This window comes from Dasypus novemcinctus, chromosome X (genome assembly GCF_030445035.2).
Source record: "Dasypus novemcinctus isolate mDasNov1 chromosome X, mDasNov1.1.hap2, whole genome shotgun sequence".
In the NCBI taxonomy this organism is placed as follows: domain Eukaryota; kingdom Metazoa; phylum Chordata; class Mammalia; order Cingulata; family Dasypodidae; genus Dasypus; species Dasypus novemcinctus.
Genome location: NC_080704.1, coordinates 41,138,211 through 41,165,344, shown reverse-complemented (window position 1 = coordinate 41,165,344; position 27,134 = coordinate 41,138,211). Strand labels below are relative to the sequence as shown.

At 38.6% G+C, this 27,134-nt stretch overlaps 1 pseudogene; it reads right to left on the bottom strand.

Moving 5' to 3' along the window:
- Positions 1-10,961: 10,961 nt before the first annotated feature.
- Positions 10,962-12,125, bottom strand: LOC101418065 (histone-lysine N-methyltransferase KMT5B pseudogene; annotated as a pseudogene).
- Between the last annotated feature and the right edge of the window lie 15,009 nt (positions 12,126-27,134).

The following is a 27,134-nucleotide window of genomic DNA, read 5'->3' as shown; positions in this document are numbered from 1 at the left end:
GGGGAAAAATTTTAGGCAGATTTTTTTTTCTTAGCTTTGAGAAAGTATTTACCTTTGATATGAAATATCTGCCTCAGTCTTTTCATAGCCCATATGTAAATAAGCATAATGGATATCATTTCCAGATTATTTTTCTGTTTAAAGGAGTATTGTAACAACTTATTTGTTATTCTTCCCAACTAGAATTAAGAAACAACATGAGAATTGCCAGGTCTTGCTTATTGCTGTTGGGGCACATCAAGATGCCCATTGCTGGGTTTTTCCATCCATCTCTCAGTCATGGGTGTGGTTTCTGACAGGTTCTGCCTGGTCCCTTCTCAGAAGGATAGTCCTTGGTTGAAAGAAGCAGCCTCCTGCAGAGATGCTAAGGAGATTAAGCCCATCACCACCATTTGCTCAGGATCCCTGCCTCATACTTGTTGTGCTGAAAATAAAATAAAACAGACTTTAAACCCTGGGCCTCCTTGACCCTTGTGGAGCTGGCGCATGCGCAGTGCTGATGTGCGCAAGGAGTGCCATGCCAAGCAGGGGTGTCCCCGCTGGCCCATGCACAAGGAGTGCGCCTGGTAAGGAGAGCTGCCCAGCGCAAAAGAAAGTGCAGCCTGCCCAAGAGTGGCACCGCACACACGGAGAGCTGACACAAGATGATGCAACAAAAAGAAATACAGATTCCCGTGCCACTGACAACAACAGAAGCGAACAAAAAAGAACACGCAGCAAATAGACACAGAGAACAGACAACTGGGGTGGGGCATGGAGGGAGGGAGAGAAGTAAATCTTTAAAAAAAAGGGGGGAGGATGCTGAGCAAGTTTATTGAGCTAAAGTTGCATTAATGCAGGAGCAGCACCAAAACAGGTTTCTGCTCAAGAGACTGAGTTGGTGGAATGGCTTATATTGCTGCTTGAAACAAAGGGAAAGTATGGGGGAGAGGGGGGGAGTTGGGAAATGGAGAGGGATAAGGGGGACTTGATTTATATTATGTGTTTTCTGTGGTTTCCATGCATTCTGTGTATTATGAGCCTATGGAGCTGTTTGAGCAGGGTATCCTTGAGGCCCAATTTGTTAATTAGCAAGCAGGATGTTGATGTAACGTTGTAGCTATCTGGTGTCAGCTTGAACTCTTTGTTATAGTTCTTCCTGGCAGGCTGGGACAAGAAGTTTTATCAGAATCTCAAAGGATTATTGGTGTGTCAGCTTACTTTAGTTAATCTCCGTTTCTTTCTTATAACTTCCTAGATAAAGCAGAAGCTCAACCAAATCAAGATGATTAGTAAAATCATTTATCATTGCAATTTCACACACTATACACAAACATCCATTACTGATGCATTAAGCAGTAAGGAAAAATTTCTGAAATCAATTTTTTTAAAGTTTTAAAGATGAAGTAATTGACTAAAATCAAGTCATCGAAAAGAAATCAAACCAATCTATAGAAAAGCTGGTAAAAGCATTAACAGGAATTTAACCAAAAAAACACCATCAATGTAAAATAAACATATGGGAAATATAATTGACCCTTTTATGTAAACTTGGAAAAGAAAACTAAGATTAGAGTGATATGCTAGTTTACCCTCCCTAGACATGCAAAATTAAGGAGTCTGATAATACCAAATGTTGGTGAATCTTGGTCACTGGATCAATGAGCACAACATCCTGGATAATACTATGCAAAATGTATCATTTGCAGATCTCACAGACCAGCAATTCCACTTCTCAGCATATCCTAGAAAAACTCTTGCACATGTACACCATATGTTCAATTTTATTCATATTAGCATTATTTAAAATAGAAAAATCTGGAACTGCACAAAAGCCCTTTGAAGGGTGAATGGATAAATAATTTATCATCTACAAGTACATTTAAAGCTACATACCTGTGAAAATGAATGAGCTTCAGCTAATGAAAAAATTGTGTCATGAAGCTTAGAAACATAATGACTTAAAAAAATAAGTCATGGGGAAACGGATGTGGCTCAACCAATTGAGCTCCCGTCACCATATAGGAGGTCCAGGGTTCAATGTCCAGGGTTCAATGCCCAGGGCCTCCTGGTGAGGACGAGCTGGCCCATGCAGAGAGCCAGTCCATGCAGGAATGCTATTCCACACAGGAGTGCTGCCCTGCGTGGGAATTCCACCCAGCATGGGAAAGCTGCACTGCACAGGAGACGACACAGAGAGCTGGTGCAGCAAGATGACACAACAAGACACACAGAGGAGAGAAAATAAGATGTAGCAGAACAGGGAGTTGAGGTGGCGCAAGAGAGTAATCGCCTCCCTCCCACTCTGGAAGGTCCCAGGATCAGTTCCTGAAGCTGCCTAATGAGAATACAAGTAGACAGAGAAGAACCCACAGTGAAAGGACACAGAGAGCAGACAATGGGGGGAATGGGGGGGATTAAAATAAAAATAAATCTTAAAAAAAAGTCATGGAAGAAACTAAAGAAAAAAACACTCATGGGGAGAGGGTGTAGCTCAGTGGTTGAGTGCCTGCTTCACATGTACAAAGTCCTGGGTTCAATCCCTGATACTTCCTAAAACAAAAAAAGTCAAAGACAATCCGTTTGTGTATATACAAAAAAGCAAAAATGGAAAGCCAAACACATTTGTATTTAGAAATATAGGACTATATAGGGATATAAAAAATAAAATAAAGCAAAGGCATGATTAAATGAACATTCTGGATGGTGGCTATTATGTGCTAAAGTAATGCTAAAGGAGCACAAGGAAACAGATTGGGCCAGGAGCACCTGCAAAGATACAGAAAAACTGGAAATGTTTTTTAATTCAATTGCACAGTGAGTTCATGAGTATTCATTTTATTATTATGCCTCTTAACTTGCATATATGTCACATGTTCTTGTTTTTTACTAGAGAAGTTGTAGGTTTACAGAAAAATCATGCAGAAAATAGAGTTCCTGTATACCTCCACTCACACAGTTTCTCCTATTATTAACACTTTGCATTGGTGTGGTAGGTTTGTTACAATTGATGAAAAAATATTATAATTTTATTATTACAGTCCATAGTTTACATTAGGGTTCACTGTTCATTTTCTATAGTCCAATTTTTAAAACAATTAGAATCATGCATAAAATACAGGATTCCCATATATCACCTGTATTAGTCATCCAAAGGAGTGCTGATACAAAAATACCAGAAATTGGTTGGTTTTTATAAAGGGTATTTATTTGGGGTAGAAGCTTACAGTTACCAGATGATAAAGCATCATTTTCCTCACCAAAGTATTTTCCCACATTTTGGAGCAAGATGGCTGCCAGCGTCTGCCAGGGTTCAGGCTTCCTGGGTTCCTCTTTTCCCAGGGCTTGCTTTTCTCCAAACTCAGGGTTCCTCTCTTCCCGGGGCTTGCTTCTATTTCCTCTGTGTACTTATTTAAGCTCCAGCTTAAGACTTCAACATCAACTCCAACATCAAAACTCCAACATTAAAAATCCTCAGTCTGTCCTTTGCCATGCCTTTTATCTGCGAGTTCCCACCCACCAAAGGACCGGGGACTCAATAACCTACTGGCACAAGAGGTTTACTTGATTAAATTACTGAATCCAATATAATCTAATATGCCCAGAGGAAAAGACCAGTTTACAAACATAATCCTTTATTTCTTTTTGGAATTCATCAATAATATCAAACTGCTATATCACCCAATAATTAGTACCTCGCATTGGTGTGATATATTTATTGGAATTAATACACATTTTTATAACTGTACTATTAAATATAGTTCATGGTTTAATTTAGGGTTCATAATGTGGTACAATTCCATACATTTTTAAACAATTATTCTATTACATCATCTAAAACCTAACATTTTCCCTTTTAACCACATTCAGATATATATTTTGGTGCTGCTAATTACATTCACAGTGTTGTGCTACCATTACCACATTCAGGCACCTTCCATCAATACAAATAGGAACTTTGTACATTTCAAACCTTATCTTCCTATCGCCTATCCTAACCCCATTCCCTGGTAAGTTATGAGTTTGCTGACTCTATGAGTTTGCTTATTCTAATTATTTCACCTTATCAAAACCATGTGGCAACAGTGACCACTGGAGGTGCTGAAGTCAGGGAGAGGAAAAAAGAGGTGTAATATGGGGACATTTTTGGGACTTGGAATTGTCCTGAGTAACACTGCAATGACAGATCCAGGCCATTATATATCCTGCCATAATCTACAGAATTGAGTGGGAGAAAGTATAAACCACAATGTAAACTATCATCCATGCTTAGTGGCAATGCTCTAAATGTGTTCAGCAACTGCAATGAATGTACCACTAATGAAAGAAGTTATTAATGTGGGGAAGGGTGGGAGGTGCGGAGAGTGGGCCATACGGGAATCCCTTATATTTTTTTGGTTGTAACATATTACGTAATCTAAGTACCTTTTGAAAAAATAAAAATTTATATTAAAAAAAAGAAGAAGTGCTGAATTTGGTCAAGCAATGTTATGTTTGAATGTAAATTAAATTATGCAAGGTGAAGAGAATATTACCACACTAGTTTCTAACTTCTAGTCTGTAAGCTACATAGGTACTTTCTTATGCCATAGGTCTTGCTATGAAAGCATTCAGTTTGAATTTAATTTTGGATTTGCAGTTTTTTCAAGACCGTCTTTTAAAACAGATATTAAATTCTGTTGCTTAACTTGGAAATTGTGATAGTTTGAATTATATTGCACTAGATAGTGTTTTGTTAGCAAAGAAAATGATTTCACATATAATTAATCTTAGTCTTTCAACTTTTGAATTAATATACAAAGTTTACAATTTAAAAAGTATGTCAAGTGAAAATATGAGAATTTTCAAAAAAGGAAAAATGACTTCAGATGAAAGAGAGACTCTAGAAATGATGTAAATGAATCCTTTTTTAATATCTATACAATAAAATTGATGGCATTAATGACTTGTCCAATGACACTTAGCTAATTAGCAAAAGAGTTGTGTTTTAGTCAGCCAAAGGGGTGCTGATACAAAATACCAGAACTCTGTTGACTTTTATAAAGGGTGTTTACTTGGGGTAGGAGCTTACAGTCACAAGGCCATAAAGCATAAGTTGCTTTCCTCACCAGAGTCTGTGGCCTCGTGTTAGAGCAAGATGGCTGCTGACGTCTGCAAGGGTCCAGCCTTCCTCTTCCTCTTCCCCTTAACGATCCATGGTCCCAGCTTCTTCCAATACCAGATGTAGGCTGGGATAAATCTCATCTCTCTCTGGATACTAGTTTCCCTCAGGGCTCTCCACAAGGTCAGCTGCAGACTCTTAGTCTCTCTCTCTTTCTGGGGCCTCTGCCATGTCTATGGAGCTGTCTCTATTCCTCTGTGTTCTTCTCCTGCATGTTTGCCTCCTGGATCTCCAGCTCAAAACTCCAACTAACTCATCTGCCTTGTCATTTTCTCTGTGAGTCCCCACCCACCAAGGGGGCAAGGACTCAATGTACTCCTACTGAGGTGGCCCAATCAAAGCCTTAATCATTATTTAATCAAGTAATAGTAAAACCTCTGAATCCAATACAATCTAATGTATCCAGAGGAACAGACCAATTTACAGACATAATCCAATATCTAATTTTGGAATTCACAAATAATACCAAACTGCTACAGGTTGGATTCAAACCCAATTCGTACTTATTTATCTGTGCTTTATCCAATGCATCACATTGGTTGAAATGATCCAAGTTGAGACATTTCTTACTTTGTAACTAATTAATTAGCTCTACTGGTTTTATTCTCATTATTCTCAAACAAGGAAAATCACATTTTATAGAAATATTGTTCATAAATTTGATAACTTTCTATTTTCTGTAGTAGCGTACATTTAAATAAAAAAATAGCAATGTAATACATAGAAATACTTACCCACTCCTAAACGAATTACCAAGTAATAATTAGATTTAAATCCTAATAGTATATACTATATTAAAAATCAGAAACATTTTAGAATGGCTAATGTGGAGCTATATAATGGAATACCATGTTACATTAAGGGGCAGTTTTGAAAAGTAATTATTGCAAAAATTACTCTGATATACTAAGTGTATTTAAGTACATATAAGGTATCCAATTAAAAACATAATTATATTTGTATTTTCATAGACAAAGACCGTGAGTAGTGCCTTTTTTCACTTTTCTAATTTTCTGAAACAGTTCTCTGAACAGTCATTACCTTTATAATAAAATAATATAATAATTAAAACTGAATAAAAATAATCTTCCTCCAAAACATCCAAATATTACATCAGAAGAATATTTTTGATATCTTGAAAGTTTTAGAGTGAGTCTAATCCATTCTATAAAACACTTCTCATTTCCTCAGAAATTCTTCTATTTCAATATGATACACAACTGAAAATGTTTAAGGGAGCTGTGCTCAATTATCCAATTTCATTGAAATATTAATCACTTTGATGAAAATCTTTTTCTAGGCTTTGGATTATAAATTTACTAGGATTTAAATGTTATCTTTGGAAACTGCATTTTATCTCCTACCTGTCACCTTTTTTAAACAAAAATGCAAAATAAAAACTGCTTGTATAAAGTAACTATGAGGGAGCGAATGTGGCTCAAGCAGTTGGGTGCCTGCCTCCCACACGGGAGGGCCTGGGTTCAGTTCCTCATGCCTCCTAAAGATGACTAGCTGGTGCAATGCACTGACTAATGAGCAGGCAAAATAAACAGACACAATGAGCAGGGAGCAGATGTGACTCAAGCAGTTGGGCACCCCCCTCCCACATGGGAAGTCCTAGGTTCAGATCCCCATGCCTCCTAAAAGAAGATGAGCAGTGAATGGGCACAATAAGCAGACCTAATGAGCAGACACAACTAGCAGAGACAATAAGCAGACAGAGCCAGCAGAAAACAGACAGATGAGGGAGCCATCTTGCGGGGGGAACACAATGAATGTATCACGACCAAGTAATAAAGAGTACCTTGCTGCCTGATGTGGAAGGAAAGTCACACATTAAAAAAAAAGTAACTATGATAGAAATCTGGGATAATAATAAACTATATTTTTCAATAATAAATAGAAGGCACTCATTCTTGTTCTTGGATTATATGAAAACCATAGATGTAGTACAGAATTCTGCTAATATGAACTATCTTGAGGAGATTTTCTAGTTAATAAAAATGTATTTCATAAAGGTTACAAAGAGAGTTGTTGAAGTTATTTGGGCAAATATCAAATAAGTATTTGCGGAAGAAGTGTGTATTTTTTCCTTTAGATATTTTCAACAATAGATATCATCAGTGTGTTTTTACACATGTAAATAGAAATGGAAAATAATGTGAAGACTGTGCAAACCAGATGGTTTCAAGTCTTAGGTTTTTGTCAAAAGTATGCGCAACAATGTTGCCACTGCTTCCCAAGCTCCTCCCCTTGGCTATTTTATTATATTATTACATAATTGTGTGCTTTAGGAAAAACGTAGAATTGCCCATTTTGAATTTCAACAGAACATAGTTTCTATCATTTGTAATTTTTTTCATTACGATGCATTTTTTATCAGAACCAACAGTCAACAGTAAATGATTGACTGTGCTCTTTTGTTCATTTTGGACATTAGCTTAAAGACTGGAATAGGAATACAGTATTGTTTTTATGCCACATACGTTGTGCTTGGCTCCTGATTTCCAGCAGCAGGTAGACGCTCAGAATTCATGGCAGTGGTATTTACCGTGTAGGGAGGAGACACCTTCCCTGTGCTTCTGGATATTTTGTAGGGCAGGGGAGCACGTTGTGTTGGGCTGAAAACTCTAAAGATAGGAAGAAGAGCCTAAAATAATCATTATCTTGCCCAAGTGCTAAGAGTCATAAGAAGTCCCATCTGCACACATTCAGTGCTAAAACAGGCATACTTCGGGAATCACTGAAGTAAAGATTTTACTTTATTTACGTCTGTAACAGATAAGTGATAATAAAAAGTCCACTGCTTTAGTGGCAACTAGAGAAAACTGGTGTTACCTGAATGAAAGGCAGTAGCAATTAGAATGGTTCCAGTACTTCAGAATTCCACAAACATGATGTGTTTTCTTTTGCCTGTATTAGCTTTCTTCTCTTTCTTTTCTCTTTGTTTATTCTCCATTCTCTTTCTCCTTTTCATCTATTTTTTTGATACTTTCTGTAGTGGCCAATAAAATGCACCATAATATGGTGACATTCAAAATGCTGCTCTACCACCATTCTAAGTCTGGTAACAGGTAGTTTGGTGAATTGAGTCAGTTCATTTTTAAAAAGGCAAATACTTGCCACTGTACATACAGGGCAACACCTGTAGCAGTGATGAAAGGCAAAATGTCAAAAACAAAGCTTTTTCATTTTTTCATTTTTTGATACACCAATTTATTTTTTCTTTATTTAATTTTTCTAAATTTTTATGTATTCTATATCTAACCATTAAACCCATCACTATATTCCATTTTTCTATTAAGGGAAACTGGCAATATATTGGGCTTCCTTTTTGAAGAAGTTTTGGACTACAGAGAGCTTCAACTATGGCAGGGCAGGAGCACTTGTGTGGGGTGTCATTGATGGGCTGCACACGATTGGGAGGGAGTTCTCCAGGGCATGTATACACGGTACATAGAAAGGTTTGGATATTTTCATAGTGGTTTCAGTTGGAAACAACAGATGACAGAATGCTGAATTCCTGACCAAGGGAGTTCTATCACATTTCTCAATAGAACAACAATAATCCCCCAAGTGCAATGGCAAAGACCAATAAAGATGGATGGCCCAACAATGAGCCCTTGATACTGATGGCTCCGATTATGAGCCTCTGTGCCTGAAATATGAACTAGGTCTATAGCTGTGGGGTGCCTAAGAGTTACCTCCTGAGAGCCTCCATTTGCTCAAATGTAGCCACTCTCTAAACCAAACTCAGCATATAGATGCATTGCCTTCCCCTCCCAACATGGGACATGACTCCTGGGGATGAGCCTCCCTGGCACCAAGGGATTACTACCAAGCACTAGCTGATGACCTAACTACAAAAAGACCATGAACAAAGACCGGCAGAATATCTCAGTCTACATGTAATATCAGGTGTTAAAAACTGCATTTTGACTTTGGATAAAAAGGGGGAAATGGAAAAGACAAGTGAGTTTGTATGGCTAAGAGTCTCCAAAAAAAAGGTTGGGAGGAAACGGACTTTGGCCCAGTGGTTAGGGCGTCCGTCTACCATATGGGAGGTCCGCGGTTCAAGCCCCGGGCCTCCTTGACCCGTGTGGAACTGGCCACGTGCAGTGCTGATGCACGCAAGGAGTGCCGTGCCACGCAGGGGTGTCCCCCGCGTGGGGGAGTCCCACGCGCAAGGAGTGCGCCCGTGAGGAAAGCCGCCCAGCGTGAAAAGAAAGTGCAGCCTGCCCAGGAATGGCGCCGCCCACACTTCCCGTGCCGCTGACAACAACAGAAGCGGACAAAGAAACAAGACGCAGCAAATAGACACCAAGAACAGACAACCAGGGGAGGGGGGGAAATTAAAATAAATAAATAAATCTTTAAAAAAAAAAAAGGTTGGGAGGGCATCAGGGGGTGATGCTTATGCATGCCTCAGCAGGGTACCAGAGACAGCCAAGGTAGATGGAAACCCAGGTGCTGGTTCTCCTGAGGGCTGCAGCAACCCACAGTTTCTATGGTCAAGGCAGATGGCCCTACTTTGGAGTTTGTGTTCCTGAGTGTGATGGAGTTGCACTCAGATATAACCTTTCTACACATGCCTCTTCTGTCACTTTTACCAGACCTGTGGTTGGCATTTGGGTTGGTGTATACTCAGAAGACCTGAATCTCTGAACTGTCCATGTGATGGCGAGGCCCTGGGCCTCAGCAGACTTGCAGCTCCTACCCTCTGGATTCTTGGAATTACCCTGGCCAGCTGACAGGGAGGTGAAGAGGGTCAACCACCACACCAGGGAGCCAAGAGTGCCTACAGCTGCAAGTAGGAGAATTGCGTCCAACATCCATGTGGAATCTAAACCCCCTCTTGATGTAAAGGGGGACTGGACATAGCCATCCCAGGTCCACAAGATGGAGGAATAGAGTATGGATTAGAGTGGACTTACTGGTGTTCTGCTGGGGAGCTACTGTGATTAGTAAGGGAAGAAACTGTAGTAGTGATGTGGAGAAGGTGGTCACGGTGGCTGCTGATGGTCAGAAGAAGGAAGAAAAGATATGGTGTGGGGGCATTTGGAGTTGTCCTAGGTGTTGCTGCAGGGACGGATGCTGGACTTTGTGTGTACTGTCGTGGCCCACTGGGTGAACTGGGAGAGAGTGTGGACTACAATGTGGACCACTGTCCATGTACTGCAGCAGTTCTCCAGAATGTATTCGCCACGTGCAGTGGATGTAACACAATGATGGAAGAGTCTGTTCATGTGGGAGGGGTGGCGTGGGTCAGGTGGGAGTGTATGGGGACCTCATATTTTTTTAATGTAATATTTAAAAGAAAATAAAGAAGAAAAAATAAAAATAAAAAAAGGCAACTAAGCAATAAAAAGGGGGAAAGCTTCAAGGCCAGAAGCTATGAACTCGCCCAAGTCCATCACCAAGTCCATAACAGACTGGCTAGGCACGACACCATATATCATGTCTCTATGATTCTATCTCACCCTTTGTCTTCTCGGAGGGTCTGGCGGCATCATTATAGTCACTTATACCCTGAAATGTTTTTCTCAAACATATGATGCCCCTAGAACTATGAAGAATTCAATACCTAATTATCAAGAATTTTGAAAACCCACAAAATTCAGTCTGGAATATGGTACTGAATTTGGAGGTGGGAACAGACTGTGCCTTTGTACTCATTATTTCTAGAAACTTTCAGTGTTGTTGAAGCTCATGAATGCCAGTTTCTTTCAATATTTTAAAGTTCAAAATGTTGAAGCATGCTTTAGAAAGAAAATTGTGTGAAAATACTTTAAAAAATTATGCTTATCAAATCTCCCTTCCCTTACTTTCTTGCACTGCATTTTTCCCAAGTGGTATCTGCCTCAGTGTTAGAACTGATAAATTATCTGAATTTTTCCTTTTGTCCCCTACCTTTTTTTAATGTCTATTTAAACTTTTATCTGTTTCTCTGAGTCCATATTTGCTATTGATAACAAGAGCAGGCTCAGGCAGTCCCACTCTGGATTTAAAAGCACCGGTTCCTCATCATTCACAAGTGTAACACTTGCAGAACTCATTATTTTCTCCAAAAAATCCATCTCCGTAATAACAAGAAATTTCTTCACCAGGTTCAATATCTCTCAGAGCCTTCAAGCATGCTATATCTGAACCAGTTGACACAAACTTACAGTTAGGTCTGCCATCGTGATTTATAAATGCAGCAGGACCAAGCCAGAGTTGAGCACAGCTTTTCTGTGTGGAATACATAACACGGTAGTGGTTTTCTCCATGTCTTAGTAGCACGTTCTCCTCAATTCCTGAATGTTCGGCAATACAATCTTCCAGTAATTCTATTTTGTCATTTCATTTCCACTCTTTGTTGCAACTATTTTGGCTCTGTTTTGTTCTGATGAGTATCTATTACAAAGCAGTATTTCAAATCCACTGTCAATTGCAAACATTTGCAAGTAAATAAACACATGCTCCTCGAATAATATCTCTTGCATTTTGTTCTTGTTAAGAAAGTAGTGCCGCACCCATTCGCCTGAAGTCAAACATTTGAAGGGTTTCTCCAAGTGTTCATTTTTCTTAAAACATTAAATTACTTCCTTTAGTTCTTCTAGTCTTCCTTTAAGAGGCCAAAATCTCACAGGGTTATTGTGAGAATAACTGTCAGATTTTGAAAAATGCCTTCAGCTCCTTGAAGGAAAGGTGCTACTATTTATTTTGTGTATTTGAAAACCTCAAGAACCAAACTGGTTGCAAGGTCATCATTTTCACAAAGTTCCTTGGTGCATTCCAGAAGATGGTACATATCTACTCTGTCTTTCAAATCCCGAATTACCATTACATCTGCTTGAACTCCTCTCAAGTGCACTTGCCATTCTTCAGGGTCCTTTCCCACGTGCTGTAATTTTGACTGATTCTACTGATGGTCAATAGATAACTTGCTTCCATTTCTTCTGTCATTCACCACCCTGTTCTCAGATTCTCCCAACCACTTCATATCCACATACAGCCTAACCTAGGTGCATTTAGTCACTCTCTTCAAATAGCTTAGAGAATAATTTCAATGTTCTCTCCACCCAGCACCTCCTGGCTTCGCCTTGGGGCACATCTGTGACCCCACTGCCCAGCCGAGCCCATGCTGCCAGACTACATTTTCCCATCCTCCTCAAAAATTTCATTTGTAATTTAAGAAACGTAAGTATTCATGGACTATTCTTTAATCAGTACAATTTTAAGGATGTTTTAGCTTTAAATTACAGAATGAAGCATGTAATTCCATGATTGGTATACATTTCAGCACTAATTCTTTTTTTAAAAGATTTATTTACTCCCCCGCCCCCATGGCTTGCTTGCTGTCTATTCTCTGTGTCCATTCACTGTGCATTTTTCTGTGTCTGCTTGTCTCCCTTCGTTGCATCATCTTGCTGCGTCAGCTATCCGCAGAGCATGGGCCATCAGCTCTCCACAGCGCATCAGCCAGCTTGCCTTGCATCCCAGGGCCTCCTATATGGTAGACGGGAGCACGACTGATTGAGCCACAGCTGCTTCCCCTAACATAACACTAATTTTTTTAATCAAAGAGCATGACGGTATTGCTTTTCACAACTAAGGTAGCCTAGAACAGGGACCTAAGCGAAAAGGTGCTGTAAGAAAGCACTAGGGTGATAAGGACAAAGCAGTAGGTTCTGTGCAGAACTCCTGCTTGCGATTACCCTTCATTGCTTGAACCTGACAGTCTGGCCCACAAGGGAGGAGTCAACTGCCCAAAGCCAAACACTTGATGACAATAGATAATGAGAGGCCTCCCACTCAGGCTAGAAGACACTCAGAACCAATCAAAACGTTGTGCTTCAAATCCTTCTGCACACTCAGAACCAATGAGAATGTTATAACTCACCAGTCTTCATTTACGTGGAGGAAGGAAGTTGGGGGGCTAGGGGTGGGCGGACTGGCCTTAAATAAGGCTGCAGTCACAGCTCCGGCACGTGTTTCTGCCTTGAGCACACCTGCACCCCATTCTCGGCTGTGTAGTTTCTCTTTCTTTGGCTTTACAATAAACTTTTGCTTGCTTAAAATATGTCACATCCTTAAATTCCTTCCTGTGATGTAACCAAGAACCTGGAAACCCACCACCGGCAAGATAACCTCAAGAAACTTGCATTGAAACCATTTTTAAAACTGATTGACACTGAGTATTTATCCTTTTTAAAAAAATGCATTTATGTAACTCTTTGCACTTAAATGAACCAAAAGGATTCATGACAGAATGCAAATAAGTTTCATATTAATTAATAAATCATTATGCATTTATTAACAATGGGCTCTAGCCCTTCTATACTACTAGATGCTCTGAAGAAAATATAGAAAAGTACTAGCTTCACTGGACATTCTAAAATAAGTGGCCCAGCATTGGACAGCATGGCAAAGATAATCACTCCTGGAATCCTTGAATTCTGAGGAGATAAATTCAGTAGTCATAAAAGTCATTGCAGGCATTTGGGGCTTGTCATGGAAGTTAAAGGCCAATTAGGGCTTTCCAGGAAAAGAAGAGATGAGAGAGCAACATAAAGATGGGTGTTTATGATTTCTTTGACTGTTTTGTAGACAGAGAATGTAATTTCAAGATAACACATTTGACTTGTTTATTGAAATATTTAAGACAACATTTATATTTAAATGTGGTTTAAATTGCCTATTCAACAGCTAAGTTTGAAAATAAGATTACAGTGTCAGAAGCTCTGAGACAGGATATGAAATCTATCAGAAATGAGAATGTGATGTGTCTTGAAAAATACCAAGCATGACCAGCTAATTGATCATCTTCACAGGTAATTACTGAGGCAGGTTATTATAGTGAAAGGGGCAAGGCAGCTGAGGCCCAGCAGACAATATGGCTGGCAGATTACCAGGCAGTGAGACCCTGCCCAGAAACCTCCTTAAGGATCCCCAGAGACCCTGGCCACGAGAATCTCATTTGAAATGAGAATCCTGCCTGTTGTCAAGGGAAAGCTCTGGATATCCTCAAAAGGCCTCACCATTGGCCCCCTGAAAACTGACAGCAGGGACCCTTCCCCCAACATTATGAAGAGGAGGGGGAGGAAAGATTTTAAAAAGGCCTGACCTGGGGACACATGCATGCATCTCACTCTTTAGCATGCCTGTGGTCCATGCATCGGACCATATACTTTTCTTGTTTTCTTGTTTCTTAATAAACTCTTTACTCTCTTGCCTACCCTATGGCTTGTCCTTAAATTCTTTTATGCAAGATAAGCCAAGAATCTAGAAGCCCAGAACCCAGAGCTTTCTGCTAACAATTATCATGGTCGTTGAAAGCATTTTACTTTGTTCAGGACTTTCTGTTTACATGGTTTGTTTCTTATCAGTGGATAATTCTGAAAGTCATAGACAGTGGACACTGAAAGCATTTCAACTCCACTTGTTAATATATGTTAGTGAACATGTATTAAACTTTTGCTCCTAAAGAGGTAATTTGAGGGCCAATTGCTGTTTTTAGAAGATATTGAAAACCATTAACATTTAGATTACGATTTTGATTTAAAAAGTCATTATTTAAACTGGATATATTATCTGTCTCTTTTTATCCTTATGTGTCATGGATAATTTTTGTCATTTTATATAGTTATTGATTAAATTGATTTATTTTCAATCCTGATTATAATGTGGTGAGAAAATATGATATGTTACAAAATTCTTTTATAATTGGTAATATTTTGATAAATAGTGTTTTTAGTTTTTGTGAGGGTTAAAAAAAGAGAGGCATAACATTTAAACCAACTTGTTGCAGGTATTTTGGGATTAAAAAATATTTTTAAATGTTTTAAAATTTCTACTCTAAATGTCCAAGTTTCTGCAGTTTATGAGTTCATGAAGTTGGTGAGATTCACCCTCCCTCTGTAAAGTTTCCAAATGTTAGATTCATCAAAGACTCTCCAACATGTCTGGAATTAATGCCAGGCACAACTGTCAAGTCAGCTTCAAATCACTAAATTTGCGTTTTGTTTTGTTTTGTTTACCCCTGTGCAGGATGATAATAGGGAAGGTAGACTTGTAAACAAATGATATGTGTATACTCTGGGGCCAAAAGAGTTAGATAAAAACAAAATGCCCCAAAGAAGGAGCTAATAATGACCTTGGGCATGGGAAGAGGAGGAGGAAAATCAGAGAAAAGAATGAATAGTTTTCTGAGTAAAATCCAGAAGAACAAATAATATTTGCCAAGGTTTGCCCTAAGTCAAAGCCTTTATTTGCATCCAGTTAGGCCATATTGAAACCCCGAGGTTCAACAGAAAATAAAGCACCCATTCTTTCATGTTTTCCTTTCTTGAGTTTGTAACCGAGGATTAAGAATTAACAAAGAATTGAGTACTAAATCATTATATACATGCCTTTATAGTATAAAATAGCAAAAAGTTGATACCTGGTTTTGGCTAGAGTGGTCCCATTCCTGTGTTTGGTTGTTCTAGACTTAACCTCACCCTGTGTACACTTACTTTTGGGGTGATAACCACTCTACCACTGTTGTAGAGAAGTCAGGTGTACGCAGTATCGAAGGCCAGGACATGAGAACTCTGAGAAGGAAGTTGATTTATTTCGACCGGCCAGACTCTGCGGATTCCTGTCCTAATAAAAACCAAGCCCCAAATAGAATTTTTCAGTCCCTTTTATACAGAGGAAATAAGAGTAGGGAGACAAACGGTGCTTGTATGCAAAAAGACATTTTGTTACTTTCTTCAAGTGCTTTATCTGAGTATTAGATAGGTTATTTCCTCCAGGTAAGTTTGATTTAACACAAATTCCCCACATTCCAAGCCAGCTTGTATTTAGCATATCCTCCACATTTCATCTGGATGCAACCTTGAGCACACATTCAGTCTTACATCCTTTCTGAACATTTAAAGTCTGTAGGGACTATATTACTTATTTGGATTTCTAGAGACTAGGTACACTTGGAAACAATTTTGTATTTATGCATAGGCTATATTACCACCTCTATTTAATATTCATATGAAAGGCCTTGTAACTGACCTTTGTTCTTGCCTACCCCTATCCCAAATCCTTGTTATTAATCCTGGTCTGCTACCCCACCCCAGTCCCTCTTGTTCAGCCCTTTAACGTTTACTGATGAAGGTACCTATGTTCACCTCTACCCCAATTATTCATTAGCACCGATGTTATAAAATATTAGAATTTCTACAGATCAAGAAGGCAGTTTGGGGCCAGAAGACCTCTGTGCTCCATTAAACTCTTTCTCTCCTTGAAACCCCAGTGTCTCAGGAATTGGCTTTAAAGATGCATTGGGAGAAATGAACCCACTTTTGCTCAATGTCAAGTTTATGGAATGCCCTTTTATAATGTAGTTCCCCTTGGCAGCTAACAAGTTTGGCTTTGTATTCTATTTCCTTCTTTAGACTTTGTTGCACTTGGATTGGCTCAATTGACCCTGGACTTAAAAATGATAGCTGCTATTATCCCTGCTATTATGCATGCTTCCTCTGACAACTGACCCCTCCAGGCCCATGTACCCCAAATCGGAGGTCACACACCTTGCTTTTCTCTCCCCCTAATTCCCAAAGAATCTGGGAGTGGAGGTTCAGTATTTCTGTAGGAGGGATGGTGATGTAGGCAAAGAGTATCACAAGCAGCCGAAAAGTACAAGGCATGAAGGCTTGAAGCAGCCTTTGTTTGGGGCATATTTTTGGCTGCTTTTAGTTCTATGTGAAAGGCAAGGCAAGGTCGGAAGATGAAGCTGCAAGTTGAGCAGGATGGAATTGTGAGGGTCTTCCATGTCCAGCTTTGGTACCCATAGTTTGTTGTAGAATTTGAGAAGGTTCAATTATTTGCGTATAGAAAGGCCAGGACTCAGGAATGATTTTGAGAAGGAAAAATGGTTTATTGACAGCCGGCCGAACTCAGGGAGCTTTCTGTTTTGAACCTGAGCCCCAAACAAGATTTTTGAGTCCCTTTTATACAGAGAGGAAAGGCCAAATGGTCCTTTTGTTTCAGTTCTCAATAGGCTTGAATTAGCATGTATCTTCCACATCCTAGGTAAGCTTTTAGCATGGACTTCAAACATTCTAGATAAGCTTTTAGCACATTTGGTTTGCATTTTCCCTGAATATTTAAAGTTTATAGAGTTTGCATTGATAAACTGTTTCCTGGGACTGGAGTTGTTACCATGGTTACCAAGGGCAGGGCTACAGCCTCTCACCATCCCACATCCACAAGTCAGGACAGACAGCTTAGGTTAAGGTTATCTCTGAAGAGACAAAGAGCCTCCTACCCATAGCCCACATCAAGGTCACAATGGAAGGGTGTGAGTTGTAAAAGAAGGAATATATTAATAAATTTGTTAACTATCTAAGGAAACTCTGTTCCTGAGTATCTAGAATATGTTTCCTGTATTTTTTCCACTGAAATTGAAATTTTAGTCCCTGCTTTGTGTTTATGCATCAAGCAATTAGTTGATAGTTATCTTAAGTACATTTTGTGCTACAGGTCTCAAATAGACTTCACTCCCTAGAATTTGAGAATGGATGAAGAATTTTCCATCTGAATAGGATAATAAGACTTCCTACACAGATTAGATTGGTAGAAAGCATCCTTGGAAATTACCTGTCTTGAAGAGGAGGTGTGATTTGATCGCTGATAAAAGTAGGTGAACTTCTTAAATGGCTTCATGACCCCCCAAAGCTTCCTTATAAATGAAGCCATCCATTTAAAGTTACAAAGGAGAAGATATAGTTTTGGAAATTGTAATATGCAGGAAATGAGAGGAAGTGATAAACATTTAAATTGGAGCCAGATTGATGTGGGCTATGGGTGGGAGGCTGTTCATCTCTTCATAGAAACCTAAGTTGTATGTGTCCTGACCTGTGGGTGTGGGACGGTAAGAGGCTGCAGCCCTGCCCTTGGTGACCATGGCAACGACTCCAGTCCCAGAAAACAGTTTAGCAATGCAAACTCTATAAACTTTAAATATTCAAGGAAAATGCAAACCAAATGTGCTAAAAGCTTATCTAGAATGTATGAAGTCCATGCTGAAAGCTTACCTAGGATGTGGAAGATATATGCTAATTCAAGCCTATTGAGAACTGAAACAAAGAACTATATGGTCCTTCCTCTGTATAAAAGGAACTCAAAAATCTTGTTCAGGGCTCTGATTTTGGAATAAGAAGCTTCGAGCGTGGCCTGTTGTAAATAAATCATTTTTCCTTCCCAAAAATTATTCCTGAGTCCTGGCCTTACTATATGCAAATAATTGAAACTCTCAACTTCTACTACAAGATAAGAATGTACTACTTTTCAGTTTAGCACAGCTCAAAGGCAAAGGTGGCCATGAACAAAGTGAGTTTCTGATTCTGTTGCATGCATTTCTTTACTCTAACAATATTCTCAATTAACAACCTGACATTCTGGGTAAAGTTTTACTTTCATTCATTCATTCTTTTAACAAAAATGTATTGAGTGTCTACTGGGTGCGAGACACTGTTCTAGGCACTTAGGTTGCATCAAGGATCAAAACAAAGATCCCCGTCTTGTGTGTTATACCCCTGTTAAGCCATCATCAACACTTCACCTAAGCCCACCTCCTTCTCTCTTGTGTGTCATTCCACAGCCCCAGGGAAATGTTAAGTCTAATAAAAAGGCCTTACCAGACCTTAAACTGAGAAACTGAGAACAAGCATCCCAGATGCTAATCAAGGCAGGAATTCTCAATGGCAGTCCCTGCCCCCTCCCCCCACCCCAGAGGGACAAAAACCATTCAAACAGTATAGATTAGTCTGTCTTCCAGCACAAGTGGGGTGTAAGGAGCTGCCATCAACTTGACCCAACCAAGAGCACTTTTCAGCCGCTGCAGGAGAGGGGCCACAGGAGATTTCTTCCCCTGCTGTTTTGGACTCTGCTGTGTAAATATCAAAATGATTACTTGCTTTTCTGGATGCTTTATGCTATGCAAGTAATAAAAAGGTTGTTTGCTGAAGTTTTTGTTAACTTTTTGAACTTGTATTCCCACAATGTACTTTTGTAGCAACTAGCTCCACACTGTGGAGCTTAGAATCTAGCAGGGCTGACAAACAACAAGCAGTAAACAAAATGAAAGGTAAGTTTTCCAGTGTATGAGATAGAAGCTATAGCAAAAAGAAAAAGAATAGGAATGTTCATTTAAGAAAATGAATGTGCCAAGGAGGGAGCAAGTAGATCTCAGAGTGTTTTAGTTTCCTAGACAACTCAAGCAAATACCATGTAATGGTATGGATTAAACAATGGGAATATATTAGCTCTCGTTTCAAGACTAAGAGAAAGTTTAAATAAAAGTGTCATCAAGACAATGCTTTCTTCCAAAAGACTGGCATTCTGGAGATGGCTGCCAGCAATCCTTGGTCCTTGACTCCTCTGTCACATGGCAATACACATGGCAGAATTCCTTTAAAACTGTGTAAATGCTGTTATCACCAAGTAGCCCATTTCAATTAGGAAAAGGCTGTCTGTTTCCTGGTAGGTCAGAGGCTATTAACAAGGGGTCCATGAGCTTGAATTGAAATTCAAAAAAACAATATTCTTGTGGGGATGTGTTGGTACGGGTGTGATAGAATTATTAAAAAATACATAGTATAGTGTGGACTTAGTAAGGGGTCCATGGATTTCACCAAACTGGCAAAGGGGTCCATGCAACAAAAAAGATTAAGAATCCCTACTGTAGATCATTACTGCTGACAATAAGTTTTCTGTGTGTGTTTTTGTTTTTAATGGTTTACTTTTTAAATTTTAAAATTTTAATTTTTAAAGAATCTTTAGATTACATAAAGGTTACATAAAAAATATAGGGGATTCCCATATACCCCACTTCCTCCCCCTTCCACTCTTCCCACATTAACATCCCTCATTAGGGTAGTACATTTGCTACAATTGATGAACACATTGAAGCATTGCTACCAACCATGGACTTTAGTTTACATTATAGCATACACTATCCTGCACAATTTTGTGAATTATGACAAAATATATAATGGACATGACATTATTTTGTCATGCAGAACAATTCCAATGTCTCGAAAATGCCCCCATATTATGCATACTCTTCCCTCTCCATCCTTTCACAACTTCTGGTGGTCACTGCCTTTGGATCAATGATAAAGTTCTTCCTTTGCTAGAATAATAATGTCTATAATAGAAAAATAATCAGTCTACTTTAGTCTATTGCTCATTTCCCAGTCTTGAGGATTGGGGATGTTGAAGCCTATTCTGTTTCTAATTGAGAAGGGGCTTAGGTCCCATGGGGCAGATGGATGAAACTATCTTGCTTGCAGTTGCAGACACTCTTTGTTCCTTGGGATGAGCATTATCCATCATTATCTCCTTGTCAGCTGTCCTGTGTGAGTCCAATGAACTGAAGAGTAGGTGCTGCAACCCTGCTGAGGTTCATTTCTCAACTGGCACATGAACAGACCAAAGATTTAAGTCTCTGGGACATATATTTTACAAATATAGTGCTAACTGGGGGGATATATGGAAGAAATTGTCACTGTACATACAAGACAACATATCTTACAGTGATGAAAGACACAATGTCTAAAATTTTTTACATTATTTCAATTTCTTTGAATTTTTGCATTTTATTTATTTTTACATCTATTATTATTTCATTTTCTTATTAATTTTATTTGGTTATTTTGTTGGCTTTGTTTTTGGAGAGATTTTGGATCACAGAAGGGTTACAACTGTGGCAGGGGAGGATCATTAGTATGGGGTGTCAGTGATAGGGGGATGTGTGGGGAAGAGTGCATCCAGATACTATAAGCAGAGCTGACAAACTCAGGAAATTGCCACCTGTCAGTGGACCTTACTCTGTAATTTATGCTCCCCAGTGTAACAGACTTAGACTCATTTATAATTTCCCTACATATAGGTTTTAATTGTAAGTGTTATTTTACTTTGCCTTCTTTCCTTTATTGTTATCTTATGTTTTACAAGATCATTATAATTTCTGGGTGATCTATGTATCTTTTTTAAAAAAAGATCATAATAAAAAAATGGAAAAAAAAAAAAGATTGCTTTAACTGGTAACCAAATGTTTGCCGGGCTAGGTTTTTTCAGGTCTTATAGCCCGTGTGTTTAGCTTAGTTTACTTACTTGCTATCTTATGTTAATTTCAATTGTTCATAACTCAGCTGCAACCATTAACTGTATGTTTGCCAGGGATGGCTTTTGTCAGATCTTATAGCCCAGGAGTTCTTAACAAGGGATCAATGAACTTGAATTTAAATTTTTTTAAAAATCATTATTCTTGTGGTGAAGGTGTGGTACATTTTTAAAATAATGCACAGTACAGTGTGGACTTAGTAGGGGTCTGTTATTTTTACCTGACTGACAAAGGGGTCTTGGAAATAAAAAAGTTTAAGAACCCCTGTTATAGCCCATGTATTTAGCTTAGTCTCCTTCCTTGTCATCTTTTTTTTTCATCATTTGGAAAACTCTATTAACACTGAACAAAATTTAAAAACATTTACAATGGCATTTAATATTCAAAGGCCAAGAGACTATTCTCCATAATAATTGCCTTTAGTGGCTTCTAAGGAGCAAAACCTCTTTTCACAGGAGATAGATGCTTAAAAATGATATCGATCCCATGGTTGGTCCTTTACACAAAGTCTTGCAAAGTTTAGTCAACTGCTCACCAAGTACATATGAATTTCTTATCTTCCAATTCACATTATAGTTTTCTATATAATAAATTATGAAACTGAGTTTGATGAGTACCATTTTATATTCAACTTAATTTACCTAATTAAAATAGTGTCTGTATGACCATCCCCAGTTTTATCTGGGATTCCACCATGTGCATACCCACAGCACTGGGACTTACTTGTTATCTTACGTGGATTGAATGATTTGCAACTCTTCGGTAACCTGTAACTATATGTTTTGCCCCAGAAGGGACTTTTGCCAGTTCTAAATCGCCTATTTGTTTAACTTGGTTCAATTCCTTTCCTTGTTACCGTATGTTAATTAGGCAATATACAACCCTCTTGTAACCTGCAACCTTATGCATACCCCAGCTAACTCTTGCCAATCCCCAAGAGCAGCTTTTTGGGTCTGCGCTTACACACTTCCAATTAAACACATCAACAAATATCTCCCAAAATTCAATGGTCACTATCTATACATCCCTTGGTTTGAATCTCATAAAAACCTCGGAGTTTTTCTAATTTGGGGAGACAGATCTGAGATTTTGCTTTGCTTCCTGCCTCCTTACACAATGCTCTGTAATAAATCTCTTTCTCTCCTAAAAACCCCTGTGTCACAGGATTGGTTTAATTGAGTGCATAAGGCAGCAAATCCGGTTCAGTAACACCCTGGCCTCTCTGTTATCTTCTGGGTTCCATTAAATTTCAATTTCTTGCTTCTTGTGTCTTTTTCAGGTCTCTGTCTGATTTTCATTCCACTTATAAAGGACACAGTAATAGGATTAAGGTCGATCCTGAATGAAGTGGGCCACGTATTAACTGAATAGCCTCATCATAAAGTCTTCCCTACTGATGTGGGCTATGGGTGGGAGGCTTTTTGTCTCTTCAGAGATAACCTTAACCTAAACTGTCTGTCCTGACTTGTGGGTGTGAAATGGTAAGAGGCTGCAGCCCTGCTCTTGGTGACCATGGCAACCACTCCAGTCCCAGGAGGCAATTTAGCAATGCAAACTCTATATACATACCAGTCAGTCCAGGGAAACTCTGGTGGTAGAGATGCCAAAACTTAAGAGAACTTGGACTTGGCCTCAAATGGGAAATATAATATAGTCTGTGCATAAATTCAAAATCATCTAATTCTGTATCCAAGTGTGCCTAGTCTCTAGAAATCCAGTTAAGTGATAAGGGCTTTGAATGTTCAGAAAGGATGTAAGACTGAATTGTGTATTCAAGGTTGCATCCAGACAGAATGTGGGCAAGATGCTAATTGGAGCTCACCTGAGGTGTGGGCGATATGTTAATTCAAAACCTACCTGGTACTCAGGCAAAGACTTAACAAAGAAAGTAGTTTTCTTTGATAAAATCACCCTTTGACTCCCCACCCAGTATAAAAGGAACTTGAAAATCTTTGTTCGGGGCTGGGGTTTGAAACAGAAAGCTCCCTAGTCCAGCTGGCCGTCAATAAACCATTTTTCCTTCTCAAAATCATTCGAGTCCTGGCCTTTCTCTAAGCAAATAATTGAACCTCTCTCAAATTCTACAACACCACAATGGGTCCACACCCACAGGAATGGATTATGTATAAAAACATTTTTTCCTGTGGTACATACAGCTCCAAACCACAACAGGTAATAAGGAGAGGTTCCTCTAAGAAGAATGGATCTGAGCAGAGATTTGAAGGAGGGCAGGGAAGATCCTTTCAGGCAGAGGGAAGATCATTAAAATGGATGCTTACAGGGAAGCCTGTTAGGCCTAAGTAGAATTAACAAAGGAGGAGGAACAGGAGAAGGGATTGGAGATGCAATGCAGCATGGAACCTGGCAGGGTCTTTGAGGATATTATCTTGAATGAAATTTGAAACTGTTGTATGATTCTGAGCTGGTGAAAGAATGGGTAGACACCACTTTAGGTGTTTATATACAAGAAATGGCATGTGTGTATGAGGTTACTTTAAAAAACAACTTTAAAATAGCCGTATTGTTTTATTGAGAGGAAAATTATTGAAAAGTAATCTCACAATTCAATAATTACAAACTAACATTAACAAACTGTTGTGGAATTTAAGAGAAGTTCAATTATTTGAGAATAGAGAGGCCAGGACTCAGGAATGATTTTGAGAAGGAAAAATGGTTTATTGACGGCCGGCCGGACTCGGGAGCTTTCTGTTTGAATCCCGAGCCCCGAACAAGATTTTCAAACGTCTTTTATACAGAGAGGAAAGGCCAAATGGTCCCTTTGTTTCAGTTCTCAATAGGCTTCAATTAGCATATATCTCTTTCACATCTTAGGTAAGCTTTTAGCAAGGACTCCAGACATTTTAGATAAGCCTTGGTTTTTGCATTTCCCCTAAATACTTAAAGTTTATAGCCCTTGCTTTGTTAAACATTTCCTGGGACTGGAGCCTGCTGTCACCGTCCCTAAGGGCAGGACTGCAGCCTCTTACCCTTCCACACCCACAAGTCAAATAACTTAGTTATCTCTGAAGAGACAAAGAGCCTTCCACCCATAGCCCACATCATTCCCCCCCTTTGTCAAAGTTTACTTGCTAAGCTTTGGCATAATTATTGTTGTAGCTATGAGGTGGATGACTGTTTGTTGTCTTGACTGATTATTTATCAGTCTTTAGTACAGCATCAAGGACCGTTTTTAGAAGTTTAGAACTTTTCATTCTGGACAGCAGAATCTTGGGCAGGGGCCTCCCGCAGTTATTCTGCTGCCACTGGCACTCACGTGGATTTCCAGTCAGGTTCCAGATCCATCTATTACTTTTATTTTACTCTTAAAGAGTTTACACCTTTAATTTAAAAGGGATGCTGAAGGGAGACGATCTCTTTTCTGTAACTGCTTCCTGCTGGCCATGGGCTGTAGTCATTGCCTAATAAGGTGTAAAACTCTTTAATTTATTCTAACTGGAGGAAGATGGATCTGGCATTCTGTACGAAGTTGGATGAAGTTTTCATATGGTTAATAAGATGTTCACTCTGAAAGAAACAAACTTAATTAAAAATTTTGGAATACCCGTTTTTAAAAGAGGACACATTGGATTACAGAGATAGACAAGATTAGATGCCTATAAAGATGGCATTCCTTAAAAGCTGGTGGGAACAGCATATATATTCTTTTTTAAGTTATCCATCTTTAGAGAGAAATTGCAACAGACACTTAGCTTTGTCTGAAGACACATTCCAAGCTGTTCAATGATTGACACTCATTCACTCTGTCAGATGCTCCTGGTGAACTGGCACTCCTTGGGCAACTGGCTTCACTCAGGATTAGAACACTAATTTGGAAATACTCTTAGTTTTCACCTGTGGGAGTGATCAGAACTACAGAATAAAGATTTTATACACCTTGGTTTTCATTGTACAATTTCTAGCAATTTTGACTTGTTCAATAGGTGACTCACCATCAGCAAGCAAGCCTCACTTTTGCTAACTGAGTCTGGCTGAGACTGCCACCTTATTCTATAGACATGTTATTAACTGTTTAGAAAATGATTTTACCAGGAATTTAACATGTCTAATATACTTCTGCACTTGATCCAAAATAGAAAAGATAACATTACAATTATTAGGCATATATTTAGTACAGGAAAGTACAGCACTTAATATTAACTAATGTATTACTTAATGCATAAGGATTCAGTGTTGCCATTATTAGTTTTGAGTTTCAGGTTTGTAATACTTTACATGTTATCTCTCCATGAGAGCAGGCCATAATGCCAATTGTGTTTAAGTTTTACTTACAGTCTCCTGGTATCATGGCTCCACTTAGCATGTTCTTCAACGCAGTGAGCAAGTTGCAGCATCCTTCCAGTATTCCAGAGATTTTCCAGTATTCTACTAGCCTGGTGCATAGTGCTCTCTGGCACCATGGAACAGTGCCAGTCTGGAGGCCATTGTACACTTGGCTGTACCGAGTCATTATTGGCTGCAGGAGCTTGAAACTGCAATATAGTTTCCATCAACTTCAGGAGCAGAACCAGAGACTGATATAGCACATATTTTTAATTGAGGGGTCAGTGACCAGCCTAGCCAATAACTCACATGGAGAGGCCACCTGTAATGTATACAAGGCCTGGTTCGAATGCACAAGAGTTTGACAATGTTAAAGTCTATTCCTTGTTTTATATATATTTTAAACAACTTAACGCAATACATATATCAAATGACCATCTACTTACACAATTTTACTATGAAGATAACAGTAGGTACTTCACTTTAGTAATAGAGGAAAAATATTATTTTTCATTGTTAGAATGAAAACAGAATATTTCCAATAGAATCAAGACAACCTTTTATTACCATTTACTTAAATGTGTATTTTGCAGTGGCCTTCAGACAGGTTTATTATCATGAAGTTATTTCTGCTACCAATACCAATCTAAGTTTCTTTAGTTAACAATAACTTCTACAACTAGAACTATTTAAACATTTTCAGTTTGGAAGATGTTTTACAAACTCTTTATAATTGACTATAACCACATTGAGTAGCCACCTCATGTTTAAATAAACTTACTAAATTACAATTACCAATGAAAGAAATTTACTCTTTATTTAAGAGAGCATATCTACAATCTTTTCCCTTTAGCCTAATTTCACCAATGTGAACTTACAATTTTCACTTACAATTTTCATTACTGTAAAGATTTTGTACATATGTTAATTTAGTTTATAAATTAACTATGGGAGATTACACTCAAGTTAAATAAAATTGAAACCATTATAGTTTATGCAAGGAATGTTCTCTTTTTCCCTTACAGGAAGCTAAAAACTTCTTTTCTTTAAGTTATGAAAATTATTAATTTAAAAGCATAACTGACTACCAGGTTTTAAAACACATGCATACTGACTTCCAGGTTTCAAAACACATTACACAATTACTTAATTTTTTAAAATCATAACCCAGGAAAGATCTCTCCATAGTTTTTATGGACTTTCCTTTACTTACTAAAATTTGTTAATAGAGCCACTAATTACCTTATTTTGTTGGAAAGAAATCTTCTGGAAGAAAATAAGGCTCACCAGATTGTGGAGAAGAAAATACTTTATTCTCAATCTTGCAAGAAGGGGCGCAGAGCCAGATATGGCTGGTGCCCCGAACAAAGAAAAATGACACAATTTATACCCCTAAGCCTAGCATGCAAGCTCTTCCTGTTTTTCCATAGATTGGATACTTCAGAAGTTACAGCTTATCTGAGATTTAACTTTCCCACGCAAAAGTTTGATTTAACTGCTTCTTCTATCACATTCCAACCATTTTAGTTTTTACCTGCTCCCCCCCTTTGTCAAATAAGGAAT